Below are 17,600 nucleotides of genomic sequence, written 5' to 3' on the forward strand. Positions count from 1 at the left end.
ATCGCACACACACATTCACACGCGTGAAGTGACGTTAAGCCCTATTTTTCTACAAAACAACAAAAAGTCATTGGTATTAAATTTAAAGTTTGCATTTCAGATAGTAAAATCGCGCGATCGTAATATTTGTCACGTGTCATCTCTATTTGTGTCAGAACGTTGAAGACGGAACACGTAGACGTGAGCTAGCCATAAATGAACTTTTATCTACTCAGTTTGGATGACATGGAAATATACTTTAATAGTAGCACAAACACCAGGAAACGCCACTTTAGTAGTATGTCCTTTGTTGAGGACTTCAGACACATACGCCGGACTGACGGGCTGGGGTGGGGGAGTCCAGTGTATGTACCCCGCAGACTTCACAGTACAAGGAAGTTGGTTGGTTGGTTGTTTTGTTTCCTGTAGATAGGCGCACATACTGTTTGTTTGTTGTCTAGCGCCACACTCAGCAATATTCCAGCTATATGACGGCGGTCTGTAAATAATTGAGTCTGGACCAGACAATCCATCGATTGATATCATGAGCATCTATCCACGCAATTGGGATACGATGACATGCATCAACTAAGTCAGCGAGCCTGACCACCCGATCCCGTTAGTCGCCTCATACGACAAGTATAGTCGCCTTTTACGGCAAGCATGGGTTGCTGAAGACCTATTCTATCCCGGGTCTTACAGGGTCTACAAGGAAGTACATTACAGTATTTCAGATTGAGGCCGGGGTTACACTTAGCTATAAAATGTACATTTGCCTGTATTTGACTGTAACCTTTTTTTATGAAAGTCTAATGATGGTAATAGGGTCGGTGGTCGAATCCAGAGTGGTCAGCACCATGTCTGTGTTCGAGTAGTAAACGACTGACGTGCATTACTTCGGGCTTTCCTCCCACATCAAGCGGATGCGCCCTGCTATAACAGGAGTACTGTTTCAGGCGGCGGTAAGTCCAATTAACTCTCTTGATGGAAGTAATATTATTCACGGATGTGATATTCATTACTGTAATTTTTAATATCGTTCCTTATCACCTGAATTTTTTTTCACATTTCAGCTACACTTTAGCAGTGAACTATTTGAGATTCTCTATATGAAGTAATGGTCAGGACCAATCAAGTATAATTTGTATGATGTAAGTTCCCTTGTTCGCCCTGTGATGGGGTCGTATAAGGCGCGTCAATTCGCTTAGAAGAGTTGCGTCCCTTGGGTACGCCTGAAACCTATGACCATTGGCTCGACAGCCCCATACCCGTCCTCGTGGGTTTCTCCAAAGTGGTAAACGTCGGATGCCTGCATCACTTCGGGCTTTCCTCCCACGTTAAGATGACACGGCGTGATATAACTGGAAAACTGTTCAAAGCGGCGTTAACCCCGATCACACTGACTCACTCGGCCACTCACTCGCTCGCTCACTCACTCACTCACTCACTCTTTCACTCACTCACTCACCGACAACTAATAGCCTGCAGTGCATTGTTGGGAGATCGATAATGTGTGCGAGCTGATAAAACAGGATGTGATTTTATTGACGAATATTATTCACGGATAAGATATTCATTACTGTAATTTTTAATATCGTTCCTTATCACCTGAATTTTTTTTCACATTTCAGCTACACTTTAGCAGTGAACTATTTGAGATTCTCTATATGAAGATTGTTTCAAGGTTTAGACCTGAAATATTCCATACTCGACACCAAGGATGTCCTCCGACTACACCCCCATGACCCCATGACCCCATGGCGATTTTGTCATATAAGAGTAGTGAGTGAGTGAGTGAGTTGGGTTTAACGCCGCTTTTAACATTATTCCAGTTATATCGCGGCGTGTCAGCTTAATATGGGAGGAAAGCCCGAAGTGATGCAGGTCTAAGACGTTGACCACTTCGGATAAACCCACGAGCACGGGTATGGTGCTGACAAACCAGGAAACATAATTGGGGCGAACCTGGATTCAAACCCACAATCATAGGTTTCTTGCGTGCCCAAGGGACGCAACTCTGCACAGCGAATGGCGGCGCCTTACACGACTGGGCCACCCGTGTCCCCCATATTAGAGTAAATAACGCTGATCAGCCTCCTAACAACCCGTCTGTAGGACCCACGTCACCCCGTCACGGGTTCGATTCCCCAGTAGGTGCAGTAAGCACAGCTTATTTGTTGTGTGGTATGGTATGGGTGGTATTGCTGGTCTCTTGTTAAAGACGGCGGAACACCCAACTCATTCAAACGTTACCAACACTGGTGTGCTGTGTTGACACAAGATAAACTCGGAATGACATGGAGTATTTTTTAAGCGAATCACGATTAAATATGAATACAAAATAAAAGTACCCGGAAATGAAGACCGGAAATGAAGACAGCGAATGATATTAATCTGTTTATAATAATTTCAACAATTTAAATCAATGTCTCTAAAATATTCCCAGAATGTAGACTGTACCTCCATGACTTGTTCTGTAACTTGTTTCAAATTAAAGTTTAACACAGGTGGTCCAGTCGTGTAAGGCACAGGAATTCGTTATGCAGAGTTGTGTCCCTTAGGCGCGCCAGAAACCTAAGATCACGGATTTGAATCCCGGTTCGCCTGATTGTGGTGTTTGTTTTTTTCATACATCATTCACCTCTTCTTTCGTTTCACCGAACCGCTAAAACGTGCATCGCTCCGGGTTTCCTCCCCCACATGGTGTTAAACCAAACACAGGGACTCAAACCTGGCTAACTTAACAGTGACATGACGCTTTTTCTTCGAACGGGAGACAAACCTTCACAATCAAGAATATAAAGTTTCATCCCTCTATCAGTTTTTTATTCGTTTTATTCGGCATTCCCGAATGTACCAACTGCTTCACGAACAGCTGCAGCTCTTCAGTGTATCCTAAAACCATTGAGGAGAGGTGAGGTGAGGTGAGATGAGGTGAGGTGAAATTGGGTTTAACGTCGCGTCCAAGATTATTGCACTTATATAGCGACGTGCATGCAAGTGTGCGTGTGGCTGTTTGTACTAGTCCGGACTGATGCCGATTTATAGTGCTAGCACACTGAGATACCATGCCGCAGTTTAACATGAATAACCCACTCAGACACAGTAAACTGACTCCGAGCCGACCAGTCCTTGTTCTAGCCCCCTAATGTCGAGCGCCACACAGGGTAACAACCAGTACCATATTTTAACGTCTTTTGATATGACTCGGCCGGGGATCGAACCCCGGACCTCACTCACTCGACCACTCACTCACTCACTCACTCACTCACTCACTCACTCACTCACTCACCCACCCACCCACTTACTCGACCACTCACTCACTCACTCACCCACCCATCCTGCCACCCACTCATTCACTCACTCGACCACTCACTCACTCACTCACTCACTCGACCACTCACTCACCCACTCACTCACTCGACCACTCACTCGACCACTCACTCACTCACTCACCCACCCACCCTGCCACCCTGCCACCTACTCACTCACTCACTCACTCACTCACTCACTCACTCGACCACTCACTCACTCACTCACTCACTCACTCACTCACCCACCCACCCACCCACTCACTCACTCGACCACTCACTCACTCCAGTACCGTTGATGAGGAACACACAATTATCTGACAATTACATATGCATTGTGTCCGTACATGGGTGGAGAGGTCAGAGGGCGTCCGCAACAACCAGGAAGATCATCCCAGTTTCCCTTCCAAATCATATTTAATTAGTTCAGACTCAAGTGTCAGCGTGTCCGTCTGTCCGGGTGTGGTTGATCCTTTGACAAAACAGGTATGTACTTTGTACACTTGTCACTTCCAATGTTACTTGGTCAGTTGGTTCATAACGAATTCTCACACATGACTGTATAGATGAATGAATTTAAAAAAAGGTGTTTCTTATGTCTAGATATGTTATGCTTTATTGAAAATTGAAATATCCAATTAGTTTTCATAATGAAACTATTAAAAAAGTCTTCCTATGTTGCTTCAATAATTATATCTCTATTAATATTCAACGTAGATAGAAAGCGTCCACGCCAGAGACAACAGTTGGGCCACATTAAAGCGGTGCCCCAAAGCAACATACGTTTAACCCGTACTGAGGCAGCACAAACAAAAAGACAATGAGTAGATATTTCCAGAGAGTAATACGCTCTATTGATACTGTTTTTATTGCATGGTATTAGTCACATATACTGAGGGGCAAAACAAAGTATACCGATTTTTTTATGTAATGAAAACTGAAACAACTGTATATAGTGACGTGAGCTGTTTCCATTGGTATGTTGACATTAACACAAATGTGCACGTCTACTCACCCCTTCTTCTCTCCCTACCCCCCCCCCCCCCCCCTCTCTCTCTATCTCTCTTATATATAAGGTATCTCCATGTGTCTGTTTACGCACATCATTAACACTTACTACAGAGTGTTCTCTCTATCGCGCTCTCTATCTCTATCTCCTTTCTCTCTCTCTTTCTCTCTTTTTTTCTCTCTCTTTCTCCCTCTAACTCTCTTTCCCCTCTATCTCACTCCCTCTCTCTTTTCTCTCTCAGTCTCTCTCTCCCTCTCTATTTTTATTATCTCTCTCTCCCTCTCTCTCATTCTCTCTCTCTTTTCTCTCTGTCTCTCTCTCCCTCTCTATTTGTTTTTCTCTCTCTCACTCTCTCTTTCTCCCTCTCTTGCTCTCGCTGCAAGTCTCTCTCCGAGGGGCTCAAACAAAATACACTGTCTTTTGCAAACAACCGACCTGAGATACAGGTGCGGCTTGAAGGAAACAGTCCTATGTACCAATAGTCTTGGCTACATACCATGCGTAACTCGTGCCACATGTACTTCCTTACGAAACTTAAAACTATTGTTACATGCTGATTCCCAAGTTGTCACGCGATGGTTAGCCCGGCAATCGAACTACAGAACTGAATGTGAGTCAGCGAGTACTCGCAACAGATCAATATGTAAATAAAAAAATTATATTGAAACACACAGGATTAAGTTTACAATGGGTAAACTATGTGCGTGTACTCACTGACTATAAAAGTCCAGTTTCCACCCCTGCCGAACTAAGCTGGTATTATGGAGTTACATTTTGGCTGGACTAACGAGTCTATGCATAGTCCAATCAAAATCGCGCCCTGAAATCGAAATCCGGGCCGTAAAGTGTCATGCAGATTTCGGTCGACTGCAGGATTTGCAAAGCATGTGCACCTCTAACTCGTTGTCAACAGATATTTTCTAAATCTTTTCATGCTTTTAATCAAGGTGCTCACGTGATTGGATGCACTTCGCGATGTGAGACTCGTTTTATCACAATATAGATCTTGATTATCGATCAGATCGTCTTGACTGGGCGCCACCGTTTTGTTTGAAGCAAATGCAAGTGATACGAGAGGTTGAATCTGATTGGTCAATAGAGGGGCATAGAAAGGACTTATAACTGGTAACAGCCACTGGTGGCGCTACGATCGAGCCCAGGAATTCCAGCCTAGTTCGGCAAGGGTGGAAACTGGACTTTTAAAGTCAGTTTACTCTCCTGCCTCGGGAGGATGGTCCGCACTTGGGCAAGTACATAAGACGACAGTCATTACGTGAAAGGTCTCGAAGTGCCCTCGTGTCGCTCTTGTGTAGGCACAGCCAGCCTTCTAGGAACTGTAACCTCCCGACACGTCTCGCACCTGCCAATAATGAAAGCCCATCACCACCGATATTTCACTTATTACGAGCGCTTCAAATTAGTCCCCCTTAGCCGTTTTAACATGACTTCCCCAGTGCATCAAAAACAGTATTCCGACTCCGTACCGACCGATGCTTGTTTTACCCCCTAGTGGGAAAAGTGATTTGGATTTTGTTGCAAATATCAATTTTCCTAATATGTAGTCAATTTGCGAGGGAAAAAATTCATAATATTCGTAGAACGTATTAAGATATCCGTAATCGGCTTCCAAATTGAACCTATTTAGGGGCGTGGCCTGAAGCTACCGGCGTTGCGTTGACAAGTGCTTTCATTGGTTTCGTTTGCAGCGTTTATCTATCTTGTGTTTGTTTGTTTGTTTTGTTTATTGTTTAATGTCGCACTCAGCAATATTCCAGCTAAATGACGGCGGTCTGTAAATAATTGAGTCTGGACCATCAATCCAGTGATTGACATCATAAGGATCGATCTACGCAGTTGACATGCATAAAGTCAGCGAGCCTGAAACCCGATCCCTTTTGTTGCCTCTTACGACAAACATGCCTTTGACGGCAAGTGTGGGTTTCTGAAGACCTATTCTACCCCGGATCTTCACGGGTCCTGTAGCTGGTAAAACATCTAATCTCTATACCAAGCAGTCCCGTCTGGAGCATAACTATATTTTTGAAGTAGGTTTACCGTACCCTGGTTGTTCCGTCGTAGTGAGTCCAGTGCCGTATCTCACACCTCTCATGATTTACCCTTGCAGAGGAAGCGAACTGTCTTTGTGTGGAAATCCTTCAAAGTCTGTATGGCGGGCATATCGAAACCAGCTGACCCCGGACAAGAGCAGCCACCGCCTTATTGCCCCACATCTCCCGGGGGTACGGCGCCCCCCCCCCCCCACAGGGCTACGCGGCGCCTCCCCCACAGGGCTACGCGGCACCCCCTCAAGGATATGCCGCACCCCCGGGACAGGGATACCCTCCTCAGCCGTATCCATATACACCACCCCCGGTAATTGAACTATCTCAAAATCTGATGAAGACCTTCTTCATATGAAACCTTTTAGAGTATATATATATCGTTTTACATTATCTTACTGACACTGACATCAAACTATTAAGCCGGAGCTTAAATCAATACATCTGGCCGACACTCATATTCTACACATCAAGCGCATACTTGTACCAACATTCTATATACCAGGCGGACACTTGTACCCACATTCTATATACCAGGCAGACACTTGTACCCACATTATATATACAACGCGATCACTTGTACCCACATTCTATATACCAGGCAGACACTTGTACCCACATTCTATATACCAAGCAGACACCTGTACCCACATTCTATATACCAAGCGGACACTTGTACCCACATTCTATATACCAAGCGCACACTTGTACTCACATTCTATATATCAAGCGCATACTTGTACCCACATTCTATATACCAGGCAGACACCTGTACCCACATTCTATATACCAGGCAGACACTTGTACCCACATTCTATATACCAGGCAGACACTTGTACCCACATTCTATATACCAGGCAGACACCTGTACCCACATTCTATATACCAGGCAGACACTTGTACCCACATTCTATATACCAAGCAGACACTTGTACCCACATTCTATATACCAAGCAGACACTTGTACCCACATTCTATATACCAAGCGGACACTTGTACCCACATTCTATATACCAGGCAGACACTTGTACCCACATTCTATATACCAAGCAGACACTTGTACCCACATTCTATATACCAAGCGGACACTTGTACCCACATTCTATATACCAGGCAGACACTTGTACCCACATTCTATATACCAAGCGGACACTTGTACCCACATTCTATATACCAAGCAGACACTTGTACCCACATTCTATATACCAGGCAGACACTTGTACCCACATTCTATATACCAGGCAGACACTTGTACCCACATTCTATATACCAGGCAGACACTTGTACCCACATTCTATATACAACGCGATCACTTGTACCCACATTCTATATACCAGGCAGACACTTGTACCCACATTCTATATACCAGGCAGACACTTGTACCCACATTCTATATACCAAGCAGACACTTGTACCCACATTCTATATACCAAGCAGACACTTGTACCCACATTCTATATACCAAGCAGACACTTGTACCCACATTCTATATACCAAGCAGACACCTGTACCCACATTCTATATACCAAGCAGACACCTGTACCCACATTCTATATACCAAGCAGACACCTGTACCCACATTCTATATACCAAGCAGACACTTGTACCCACATTCTATATACCAGGCAGACACTTGTACCCACATTCTATATACCAGGCAGACACTTGTACCCACATTCTATATACCAAGCAGACACCTGTACCCACATTCTATATACCAAGCAGACACTTGTACCCACATTCTATATACCAGGCAGACACTAGTACCCACATTCTATATACCAAGCAGACACTTGTACCCACATTCTATATACCAGGCAGACACTTGTACCCACATTCTATATACCAGGCAGACACTAGTACCCACATTCTATATACCAGGCAGACACTTGTACCCACATTCTATATACCAGGCAGACACTAGTACCCACATTTTATATACCAGGCAGACACTTGTACCCATATTCTATATACCAAGCAGACACTTGTACCCACATTCTATATACCAAGCGGACACTTGTACCCACATTCTATATACCAAGCAGACACTTGTACCCACATTCTATATACAACGCGATCACTTGTACCCACATTCTATATACAACGCGATCACTTGTACCCACATTCTATATACCAAGCAGACACTTGTACCCACATTTTATATACCAAGCAGACACTTGTACCCACATTCTATATACCAAGCAGACACTTGTACCCACATTCTATATACCAAGCAGACACTTGTACCCACATTCTATATACCAGGAAGACACTTGTACCCACATTCTATATACCAAGCAGACACTTGTACCCATATTCTATATACCAAGCAGTCACTTGTACCCACATTCTATATACCAAGCAGACACCTGTACCCACATTCTATATACCAGGCAGACACTTGTACCCACATTCTATATACCAGGCAGACACTAGTACCCACATTCTATATACCAAGCAGACACTTGTACCCACATTCTATATACCAAGCAGACACTTGTACCCACATTCTATATACCAAGCAGACACCTGTACCCACATTCTATATACCAGGCAGACACTTGTACCCATATTCTATATACCAAGCAGACACTTGTACCCACATTCTATATACCAGGCAGACACTTGTACCCACATTCTATATACCAAGCAGACACTTGTACCCACATTCTATATACCAGGCAGACACTTGTACCCACATTCTATATACCAAGCAGACACTTGTACCCATATTCTATATACCAAGGAGACACTTGTACCCACATTCTATATACCAGGCAGACACTTGTACCCACATTCTATATACCAAGCAGACACTTGTACCCATATTCTATATACCAAGCAGACACTTGTACCCACATTCTATATACCAGGCAGACACTTGTACCCACATTCTATATACCAGGCAGACACTTGTACCCACATTCTATATACCAAGCAGACACTTGTACCCACATTCTATATACCAGGCAGACACTTGTACCCATATTCTATATACCAAGCAGACATTTGTACCCACATTCTATATACCAGGCAGACACTTGTACCCACATTCTATATACCAAGCAGACACCTGTACCCACATTCTATATACCAGGCAGACACTTGTACCCACATTCTATATACCAAGCAGACACTTGTACCCACATTCTATATACCAGGTAGACACTTGTACCCACATTCTATATACCAAGCAGACACTTGTACCCACATTCTATATACCAGGCAGACATTTGTACCCACATTCTATATACCAGGCAGACACTTGTACCCACATTTTATATACCAAGCAGACACTTGTACCCACATTCTATATACCAGGCAGACACTTGTACCCACATTCTATATACCAAGCAGACACTTGTACCCACATTCTATATACCAGGTAGACACTTGTACCCACATTCTATATACCAAGCAGACACTTGTACCCACATTCTATATACCAGGCAGACACTTGTACCCATATTCTATATACCAAGCAGACACTTGTACCCACATTCTATATACCAGGCAGACACTTGTACCCACATTCTATATACCAAGCAGACACCTGTACCCACATTCTATATACCAGGCAGACACTAGTACCCACATTCTATATACCAAGCAGTCACTTGTACCCACATTCTATATACCAAGCAGACACTTGTACCCACATTCTATATACCAGGCAGACACTTGTACCCACATTCTATATACCAAGCGGACACTTGTACCCACATTCTATATACCAAGCAGACACTTGTACCCACATTCTATATACAACGCGATCACTTGTACCCACATTCTATATACAACGCGATCACTTGTACCCACATTCTATATACCAAGCAGACACTTGTACCCACATTTTATATACCAAGCAGACACTTGTACCCACATTCTATATACCAAGCAGACACTTGTACCCACATTCTATATACCAAGCAGACACTTGTACCCACATTCTATATACCAGGCAGACACTTGTACCCACATTCTATATACCAAGCAGACACTTGTACCCATATTCTATATACCAAGCAGTCACTTGTACCCACATTCTATATACCAAGCAGACACCTGTACCCACATTCTATATACCAGGCAGACACTTGTACCCACATTCTATATACCAGGCAGACACTAGTACCCACATTCTATATACCAAGCAGACACTTGTACCCACATTCTATATACCAAGCAGACACTTGTACCCACATTCTATATACCAAGCAGACACCTGTACCCACATTCTATATACCAGGCAGACACTTGTACCCATATTCTATATACCAAGCAGACACTTGTACCCACATTCTATATACCAGGCAGACACTTGTACCCACATTCTATATACCAAGCAGACACTTGTACCCACATTCTATATACCAGGCAGACACTAGTACCCACATTCTATATACCAAGCAGACACTTGTACCCATATTCTATATACCAAGGAGACACTTGTACCCACATTCTATATACCAGGCAGACACTAGTACCCACATTCTATATACCAAGCAGACACTTGTACCCATATTCTATATACCAAGCAGACACTTGTACCCACATTCTATATACCAGGCAGACACTTGTACCCACATTCTATATACCAGGCAGACACTTGTACCCACATTCTATATACCAAGCAGACACTTGTACCCACATTCTATATACCAGGCAGACACTTGTACCCATATTCTATATACCAAGCAGACATTTGTACCCACATTCTATATACCAGGCAGACACTTGTACCCACATTCTATATACCAAGCAGACACTTGTACCCACATTCTATATACCAGGCAGACACTTGTACCCACATTCTATATACCAAGCAGACACTTGTACCCACATTCTATATACCAGGTAGACACTTGTACCCACATTCTATATACCAAGCAGACACTTGTACCCACATTCTATATACCAGGCAGACATTTGTACCCACATTCTATATACCAGGCAGACACTTGTACCCACATTTTATATACCAAGCAGACACTTGTACCCACATTCTATATACCAGGCAGACACTTGTACCCACATTCTATATACCAAGCAGACACTTGTACCCACATTCTATATACCAGGTAGACACTTGTACCCACATTCTATATACCAAGCAGACACTTGTACCCACATTCTATATACCAGGCAGACACTTGTACCCATATTCTATATACCAAGCAGACACTTGTACCCACATTCTATATACCAGGCAGACACTTGTACCCACATTCTATATACCAAGCAGACACCTGTACCCACATTCTATATACCAGGCAGACACTAGTACCCACATTCTATATACCAAGCAGTCACTTGTACCCACATTCTATATACCAAGCAGACACTTGTACCCACATTCTATATACCAGGCAGACACTTGTACCCACATTCTATATACCAAGCAGACACTTGTACCCACATTCTATATACCAAGCAGACACTTGTACCCACATTCTATATACCAGGCAGACACTTGTACCTACATTCTATATACCAGGCAGACACTTGTACCCACATTCTATATACCAAGCAGACACTTGTACCCACATTCTATATACCAAGCAGACACTTGTACCCACATTCTATATACCAGGCAGACACTTGTACCCACATTCTATATACCAAGCAGACACCTGTACCCACATTCTATATACCAGGCAGACACTAGTACCCACATTCTATATACCAGGCAGACACTAGTACCCACATTCTATATACCAAGCAGTCACTTGTACCCACATTCTATATACCAAGCAGACACTTGTACCCACATTCTATATACCAGGCAGACACTTGTACCCACATTCTATATACCAAGCAGACACTTGTACCCACATTCTATATACCAAGCAGACACTTGTACCCACATTCTATATTCCAGGCAGACACTTGTACCTACATTCTATATACCAGGCAGACACTTGTACCCACATTCTATATACCAAGCAGACACTTGTACCCACATTCTATATACCAAGCAGACACCTGTACCCACATTCTATATACCAGGCAGACACTAGTACCCACATTCTATATACAACGCGATCACTTGTACCCACATTCTATATACCAGGTAGACACTTGTACCCACATTCTATATACCAAGCAGACACCTGTACCCACATTCTATATACCAAGCGGACACTTGTACCCACATTCTATATACCAGGCAGACACTTGTACCCACATTCTATATACCAAGCAGACACTTGTACCCACATTCTATATACCAGGCAGACACTTGTACCCACATTCTATATACCAGGCAGACACTTGTACCCTCATTCTATATACCAAACAGACACTTGTACCCACATTCTATATACCAAGCAGACACCTGTACCCACATTCTATATACCAAGCAGACACTTGTACCCACATTCTATATACCAGGCAGACACCTGTACCCACATTCTATATACCAGGCAGACACTTGTACCCACATTCTATATACCAAGCGGACACCTGTACCCACATTCTATATACCAGGCAGACACCTGTACCCACATTCTATATACCAAGCAGACACTTGTACCCACATTCTATATACCAGGTGGACACTTGTACCCACATTCTATATACCAGGCAGACACTTGTACCCACATTCTATATACCAAGCAGACACCTGTACCCACATTCTATATACCAGGCAGACACCTGTACCCACATTCTATATACCAAGCAGACACTTGTACCCACATTCTATATACCAGCCAGAAACTTGTACCCTTATTCTTTATTTCAAGCGGACACTTGTCTGTATAGTGTGTTTAAAGAGGGTGGTGTCAGCACATGCTATTGCCAGTCCCGTCACAGGATGTCATGTTTGGGCCATAAAGGACATTGTAGCATCAACTTTACTAGCCACAACGATCTGGGGCATCCTGCACCTCCATACCTAAGTCGCGTAGAAATCTTGTCTATATCACACACAATTAAATGTCCACCAATGTTATGATTACCACGTCTTGAAACGTTTCCATGGCCAAGATAGCAGAGGCGCATAACCTTCTCCAGGCGTATGCATGAAAGAATGTGCTAACCTATCGTTATCAATGTACCATGGAGATGTTTTTGTGATATTTCATACATCCCGTTGCAGCAGCAGCAACAGTCGAACACCAACGTCGTTGTGGTAGGTGGCGCTGCCCCCGCGGCCCAGACTGTGGCTGTTAAGCAGATGTCGTAAGTATGACGACCGCAAACCCGCCTTGACATTACAGATTTAGATTGTCACAACAAAGAGTTCGATTCTTTTCATTGGTACATTAAAGGCAATCATCGAACGGTCATTACAATCGCTGCATAATACCAAAACGAAGACCGCCTCCGTGGTCTAGTGGTAGAGCGTCCGCCCGAAGAACGCAAGGTCGGGGTTCTATTCCCGGCCACGTCGTACCAAAAGACGTTAAAAGATGGTACTTGTTGTTACCCTATCTGGCGCTCGGCATTGAGGGGCTAAAACAAGGACTGGTCGGCTCGGAGTCAGTATACTGTGTTTGAGTGGGGTATTTATGTTAAACTGCAGCATGGTATCTCAGTGAACTAGCAGTATAAATCGGCATCAGCCCGGACTAATACAAGCAGCCACACACTCACTATATATATAAGTGCAATAATCATGGACGCAACGTTAAACCCCATTTCACCTCACCTCACCAAAACGAGGATTACATTGGTTCTTTTTCAAAAAGTCACTTTTCTACTCAGAAATCCTAACAAGCAGTTACAACACATATGTGCTGAAAAGGAATTCCACTGTGACGTACTTACAGGTCACGTGTAACCTAAAGTCTTCCAGCCTTTAGGTATCCCTCAATACCTTCCTTTGATAAAAGTTCAGTCTCCAGTAGGAGTTCGGGACAAGACAGAATCCCAATAGGAACGTGTCTGTCCTATAATGTTGCAATGTGCGACCAAGCTGATTGTAGCGTTTCCCGCGTCGAGGATTGTTTCTCCTGTCGTCCACCAATGGATACTTGACCCAGATGGTAACACAGCTGAAATATTGCTGACTGTGACGTAAAACAATATTCACTTAATGTATGGGTGTTTGTTATTTTCCTTTCAATTCATTCCTGTTGTCTGTGCCGTTAATGCAGCAAATCTAGACGTAAAACTCAACGAACTCCCCGTAGCCCAGTGGTTAAAACGTTCGCTCGTCACTCCGAAGACCCGGGTTCGATTCCCGACATGGGTACAATGTGTGAAGCCCATTTCTGGAGTCCCCCGCCGTGATATTGCTGGAATATTGCTAAAAGCGGCGTAAAACTAACTCACTCACTGTGTTTATTACAGGTCAGTCAACCACTGCCTTCACTGTTGCATCTCCTTCTTCTTCTTCCCGTGGATATTTGTCTGGATTTGTCTGGTAGGCCGAAACCTGGGGACGTGGTTGTCTGTGTATTGTTGCATCCACAGGCGACCCGTGAATATCCGGGGTAGAATAGGTCTTCAGCAACCCATGCTTGCCTTAAAAAGCGATTAAGCTTGTCGCAAGAGGCGACTAACTGGATCGGGTGGTCAGGCTCGCTGACTTGGTTGATGCATGTCATCGTATCCCAATTGCATGGATCGATGCTCATGGTGTCAATCACTGGATTGTCTGGTCCAGACTCGATTATTTACATACCGCCGTCATATAGCTGGAATAGTGCTGAGTGCGGCGTTAAACAACAAGCAAATAAAAAACAAAAACAACCAAACAAACATAAATAGGATGTGCCGGGGCTTGCCTATTATGGGTTCGAATCCTAAATTCGTCCCGATTGCGATACTTAGCCTACGTGTGCTCGTGGGTATTGCACAGGCATATAGACCGGTGTCATGTCAAATCCCCCTTTACATATCAGGCTTACACACCCTGATGAAATAGAAATAGGTCGACATCGACCTGTACCCCTACACCTGCTGTCTCCAGGCTGTTTAATGCACAAAATAACAGTGTGGACACAACGCACAAACAGTTCACTGTTATATGTAGATATATATGTAGATATATAATGTCAACGCCGCAGAATAATCAGACTCGTATTTGCCGAAGAATATTCCATTGGGCGTAAAAGGCAAAATAGTGCTGAAAATTAGACGAAATGATCACTAAAAGTCAGTGATGACACCAGGTGTTCGCGAATATGGTAAGCATGTCCTACTTAGCCAGAAGCACCCGCCTCTCAAACAGTTCGCATAAAAACGCCGCGTCTCAGTACGCTTACCATGCGACGGCACGCTCAAAGATGGTATCAGATACTCCGTCGGGGGCTTGGTGGGGCGGTCGGGTAGCCTAGTGGTTAAAGCGTTCGCTCGTCACGCCGAAGACCCGGGTTCGATTCCCGACATGGGTACAATGTGTGAAGCCCATTTCTGGTGTCCTCCGCCGTGATATTGCTGGAATATTGTTAAAATCGGCGTAAAACCATACTCACTCACTCGGGGGCTTGGTTGAGGTGCTTAAACAGGTACTGTCAAGCCTCGGGGTCAGTATACTGTGTCCAAGTGAGGTATCCATGATAAACGGCAGCATGGTATCTCAGTGGGCTAGCACTATAAAACCGGCATAAGCCCGGATAGTACACATGCGTGCACGCACACACGAACGAACGAACGCCTTCACTCATAAACGTCAATGTACGTCGCTACATTACGAGAGCAAGGTGTGATTGCAAGTGTTGATTTTGTGTTTATTCTGTTTCAGTGCATCTGTAACGGGTGCTAGACGAGATCACACGAACTGCAGTGCCTTGTGGAGACGCGTAAACCAATATTCTCCAAATAATCAACTAAACATACGACAGAGGGGCATGCGTTATCGTCTAGGCTGTGACTCTACAATTCGCTGTGCAGAGTTGCGTCACTCGAACGTCCATTCGTTGTTTTGAATAATGTACCCTGCAGGTGACTGTCACTACACAATAAACGTCTACAACCTGTATCTCGTCCCCTTCCTCCTATATTAAGACTGCCTCCGTCAAATAACTAAAACACAAACTCACATACAAAGGGACGTAACCCAAAATTCCATCACCCACTCTTGCCAGTTGTGACATGAGAAAAAGAGAAAACCGGAATAAAATATTTAAATAAACATCTTTTGGTAAATAATGAGAAACCGGTAGCAAATTGTAGAAACACCATGAAAGGCGGGTTTGAAATGGGTTTGTGTTTCAATGATAATGCATGTATACCATATTTCTCGAGACACTTGCGAGATAAATTAAGTCCCTTGCTATGAAGATAAGTCATGTATAGTTAATACAGTTGTTTAAGTTGCTGAGACAGTTTACGTCAACTAATGATTAAGATACGAAAAATATAAACTTACATCAAATTGGTTAAAAAAGAAAGACCTTTAAACGAGCTATAATGTCAGTTACCATTATTCATTTCAGAACCAAATAATGCTTTCATGTCTTACTCGTTACAAACGCATGTAATGTGCCAATGCATTGTTCAAAAGACCGACAGTCACGCTGCCGAAGATTGAACACGAATGAACACGATTTAACGTTTTTCCTTAATCGTGTTAGAACGTATGAAGGTCGCGCAGTCATTCGTGTTCATTCGTGTTAAGTCGTGCAAAAATTTATCACACGATTTAAGCCGAGCTGAAAAGTCGTGTTCAGTCGTATGAAGATCGTATGACAGTCGTGTTCAATCGTACGAAGATCGTGTTCAGGCGTATGAAGATCGTGTTCAGTCGCGTTCAATCGTGTTGGGAAGTGTGGGAAGAAAGTCATACGACCTTCATACGTTTTAACACGATTCAACACGACTTTCATACGCCTTTCATACGACTCCCATACGCCTGAACACGAAATCCATACTTTTGTCATACGACCGGAAGAGCCAATCACGTGACTGAGTGAGAATTATGGGAAACCCCCTGAAAGTGAAAGCTCATTCTACAGCCATGCCAAACCTCAGGCGGCCGAAACGGAAGCTCCTCCAAGCAAAACGTTCGAAAGGGAATCATCCTTCACCACCAACCATGGATGAACATCCACCCGATACCCAGGGACAAGATGAGCCAGCTGAAACCTCTGAACCACCACCAAACTCTGCTTCTTGCGGGTCTTGTTCGTTGTTGAACATGGTGAAGACCGACACTTGCAATGCAGCTCATATACTACATGACCCACGGTACCAAAATAAACAAAAATATGTCGCATGAAGGTCTAGCTCAGTCGTATGAAGATCGTGTATATTTTTTTTTGGTAGTCGTATGGACATCGTAATGATTCG

The 17,600-nt window shown here is 43.7% G+C and overlaps 1 long non-coding RNA gene across 1 annotated transcript; it reads left to right on the forward strand.

Moving 5' to 3' along the window:
* The first annotated feature begins 3,693 nt into the window (after nt 1-3,693).
* Nucleotides 3,694-16,290, forward strand: LOC124130960. Its single transcript, XR_007219706.1, has 5 exons — nt 3,694-3,776; nt 6,425-6,672; nt 13,462-13,544; nt 14,658-14,730; nt 16,054-16,290. It is a non-coding gene; the product is annotated as an uncharacterized LOC124130960 (long non-coding RNA).
* Nucleotides 16,291-17,600: the final 1,310 nt, after the last annotated feature.

This window comes from Haliotis rufescens, unplaced genomic scaffold (genome assembly GCF_023055435.1).
Source record: "Haliotis rufescens isolate VD_foot unplaced genomic scaffold, xgHalRufe1.0.p SCAF_9, whole genome shotgun sequence".
Taxonomy (NCBI): Eukaryota; Metazoa; Mollusca; class Gastropoda; order Lepetellida; family Haliotidae; genus Haliotis; species Haliotis rufescens.